General features: G+C 46.5%; 1 pseudogene; it reads left to right on the top strand.

Moving 5' to 3' along the window:
* The first annotated feature begins 1,788 nt into the window (after positions 1-1,788).
* LOC101560825 lies at positions 1,789-2,702 on the top strand (annotated as a pseudogene).
* The last annotated feature ends 1,536 nt before the right edge of the window (positions 2,703-4,238 follow it).

Raw genomic sequence — 4,238 nt, 5'->3', positions numbered from 1 at the left:
TATTAGTATTAGTATTTTGGTAGAACTGGTGCTTGAACTCAAGCCCTTGTGCTTACCAGGCAAGCGCTTATTTTACTGAGCTATCCCCCAACCCACTAAAAGACATTAGCAATTTTTTTGTGTGTGGCCTATTCAGCCCATCCTGGGGGTGGGGCTGGTTCAGCAAGTGGTGCGGGGATCAAACCGCAGCCCCTGCGCACTTGCCTACGCTCGCCTAAGCAGGTGCTTTAGACCACTGAGCTATCTCATGCCACCTCCCGCAAACATTTTTATGACTGAGCGAACAAAGGAAACTCCTGCAGCTTGACTCATGTGTGGACATCTTCTTTCCCCTAGAGTCCTTTTGTGTTTGCTTCTGCCATATGTTCAAGTATTATTGTTTGGGACTAATGTTTATATTAACTTCTCCTATTCTGAGATGTTCATATTAAGTTCCATTTCTAGCACAGTGATGAAATACCTGACATAACTCAGCTCTAAGGAGGTCAGGTTTGTTTCGCTTTATGGTCTCAGAGATTTCAGTCCATGAAAGTGGGCTCCACTGCATTTAGGTCTGTGCAAGGGTGTGGAAAGGTGTGGCAAAGAAAAACTGCTGTGCTCACGATTGCCAGAAAGCTAGAGAAAAAGGAGCAACCCAGAGAGCCCCTGTGAGCTGGCTTCCTCCCTCCTCTGAGTTTGGTCCATGCAGGTCCCATCCTATTGGATGAAATCACAAGATTCACCATGAGTCTCTTCCATCAGTTTGCTGTCCCACCTGCCAATCATCTTTGGAACCGCCCTCTCAGACACACCCAGACGTGCACCTTACTAATTTCCCAGGTGTTTCTCAATCCAATCAAGCCGATAATCAGGATTAGCCATCACACGTATCTCTGAGATACTGCACATTTAAGTCAGAAAACCCGTTTGAGGCACAGATTTGCTGCTTTGATTTATCAAGAGGACTTTTTTCCCACCTTGAATTTGTTCAGGGACAAGCAGCTTGCTTTGCATATTCCTAGGCTGGTGGCAGATTTTTTTCCCTGGTGGTTCAGTAAGAGATCTCACTTCTGATTTAGGCACTTTAGAAGAGCTGTGTCTTCACCTCTTTTGCTTTTGTGAGTGCTGCGACAGCTCCTCGCCTTCTGAAAGTCTAAGGTGGAGCGCTTGGCCAAGCCAAGGGCATCAGAATTCACACTTTTCATTCTAGAGCTCAGGTTTCTCCTAGTTCCTGGCCCTGGTGGATGTGCTTTTCTTTCCCACCAGCTCATTTTAGCAATTTGAATAACCTTGCTACATTTTGTCTAAAATGGCTAGGTATTGGAGTACAGAGATGTTGCGGGTCTATTGCAGCTTCCAAACTATGATTTCAAATAAATCTTAGCTGGATGTGATGGCACATTCCACCACATTACCGACTATGGTAATCCCAGCACTCGGAAGGCTGAGGCAGGAGGGTCGTTGTAAGTTTGAGACCAGCCTGGGCCACAAAGTGTGCTTAAGACCAGCCTGAACTGCATAGCAAGATCCTGTCTCAAAAAGACAAAAAAAAAAAAAAAGTCAAATCTTATGTTTACAGTAAATTCCTGGTGCTCTCTAGTACTCTCTTCCAAAAGAACAAATTAGAGAGCTGCGCCAGCCTCAGGAGCTGAGGAGAGCAGGAGGAGGCAGCGGCAGCAGGAAGATGAAGATGCTGCTCTTTGGTGTAAATTGCAATCGATTAGGGATCGGTTCTCAGACTCAAGTTAGAAGTGAGATTTCAGATAAGCGAGGCCGGCATTGTTGCTTTGAACACCGCAGAAGGGGAGAATGGATTTATCAGGAGTGAAAAAGAAGAGCTAGCTTGGAGTCAAAGAAAATAATAAAAAGTCCAGCACTAACGCTCCTTCTCCCAAACAAAAGGACCACTCTGATGAGAAGTCCAAAGACCCCTCTAAAGCGAAGGGGCCACCAAGTCCCATGAGAAGGACCACGGCAGATAAGACCAGAAGAGGCATGTGTCTCCAGGGGAGGCAGCAGCGCCAGGGCGCGGTTCCTCTCAGCTTCTAGCTCTGGCTCTAGTACCAGCGCAGGCTCGAGCAGTGGCCCCAGGTCCTCCTGGGGATCCAGATGCTCTGGACGCCCCAGTACATCTCAAAGCTCCAGTTCCAGCAGCTGCTCTGGCTCTCCAAGCCCTTCTCAGCGCAGACATGGCAACAGGCGATGCTCCTGCTCCAAATCCAAACCACCTAAAAGAGATGAAGAGGAGAGGAAAAGGTGAAACCCTTCCCCTAAACCCACCCAAGTGCACAATGAGAGACTTACCAGGAATGCGACCAAGGACCACATCATGCAGATGTTTTCCACCGATGGGAAGATTAAATGATTGACATGCCTGTAGAAAGGATTCATCCTCGTCTATCTATCCAAAGGCCATGCACGTGTGGGGTTCGAGAATCCAGATGAAGCTGAGAAAGCACTGAAGCGCGTGGATGGAGGACAAATTGGTGGTCAGGAGATCACTGCTCCTGCTGTGCTGGCTCCCTGGCCTAGGCTGCCACTCCAGTGATTCAGCCTTCTCAGGAGAATGCTGCCACCACCTCCCATGTGGCGCAGGTCACCCCACAGATGAGGAGAAGGTCACACTCCCCGAGACGCAGGTCCCCTGTACACAGGTGATCCCGCTCTCCTGGCCACCGCCGCCACAGGAGCGGCTCTAGCTCCAATTCTTCCCGATAAGAAGCTCACCCCTGAATCTTGTATCTCACTCAGCTCAGTTTTGTCCCATCTCTAGCCTAAAATGGAGCAGAGGAAGAGGATTCCTAACTCAGGCAGACATCAAAGGCAGCAATGGAAGCACTTGGCCTTAAGGCGGGTTCTGGCTGCAGAAGTGCTATTGGCTTGGGCCTGTGTCTGTAAAGGCACCCAACCGTCTTCTAAGAAGTCCACCCATTCCCACCCATCTCCTGAGAGTCTGCAGTGGCAGAGCCTGTAGGAATGAGCAAGCCTACAGGTGGCGGAGTGCCCCAAGCTTTCCAGATGATTTGGGGGCCATTTGCAGGCTGGTCATAGCTTGGGGATTAATCCCCCATTCCCATTAGACCTGACCCTTTGATTCCTGCTTGAGTCCTCCAGCTTCTAGGGTCAAATACCCAGAGAGAGAACACCCCCCACCTTTAGTTGCCATAAATGGTTCTGTCTTTTCATATTCTCGCCTACATCCCTCCCCCATTTGTCTCCTTTACTCTGAAATTTGGATGAGCAGTTTGGGAGCCAGCTTTGCAGATCATCATGAGGCGCCCCCCCCCATTTCACCTGACATTCAGCGGTGGTCTTGCAGGTTACCTTGGCAACAGGTACATTGCTTTTTTTTTGCTTTTATTGTACAATCAGTGCTATAAAATTTGACTTTTGTAACTTTGCAGTATTTAGATAAGATTGTGTGTACTTTGTTGTGTAGAGTAAAGGAATTGAATAAACCTAGGAGTAGAATGTGAAAAAAATAGGGGCTGGGAAGATGGTTCAGTGGAATAAGTGGTTGCCTGGCAAGCATAAGGGCCTGAGTTCGATCCCTGGTTCTGCAATTAAAAAAAAAAAGTGAAAAGAACAAATCATAGGCCAAAGAAATAAAAAGATGAAGATTTTTTTATTGCATAGTGTGACCTATTAAGATGACACCATAGACTTACTCTTTTGATTAAAATTTCACTTTGCCTACGCAGACCAAAAAAAAAGCTGAAAAACAAAACTCTGCTGTACTGTTCTGAAAAGAAGTCACTAATGTAAAAAAAAAAATTAAAATTGGGAAGGAGATTTAGAAATCAGAGAGACAGAAGAGTAGAGAGGGAAAAGGGGTAGTAAAAATCATTAAGATTTGATAGGCAAGAAAGAAGGAAGGGGAAAAGAGATATATATGTAAATACACAAGATAGCTTGGATAATTTTACTGCTGATTCCTGCTGGTCTATTGAAGGAACAGTTAATGTTTAAATTTTTCTTCTCCTTTTTAATGTTTTATAATTTTTTTAAGAGTATTTAGTACAGGGTCTTACTACACAGATCGGACTTATAGTGATTTTCCTGTTTTCAGCCTCCCAAACACTGGGATTACAGGTTCACGCCACTATGTCCAGTCTCAGTCTCAGTCTCAGTCTCAGTGCGACCTGGGGCAGGGTGGCGCACAGGGGACCGAACCCTCAGCCCCGTATCTGCCTAAGCAGGCACTTTAATCCGCTGAGCTATCTGACTGGCCCTTTTATAATGTTTTGACCAAACTTATA

Source organism: Octodon degus, unplaced genomic scaffold, assembly GCF_000260255.1.
Source record: "Octodon degus isolate 3935 unplaced genomic scaffold, OctDeg1.0 scaffold00027, whole genome shotgun sequence".
In the NCBI taxonomy this organism is placed as follows: domain Eukaryota; kingdom Metazoa; phylum Chordata; class Mammalia; order Rodentia; family Octodontidae; genus Octodon; species Octodon degus.
Note: the sequence above shows the minus strand (reverse complement) of the source record. Positions and strands in the feature narration are given on the sequence as shown.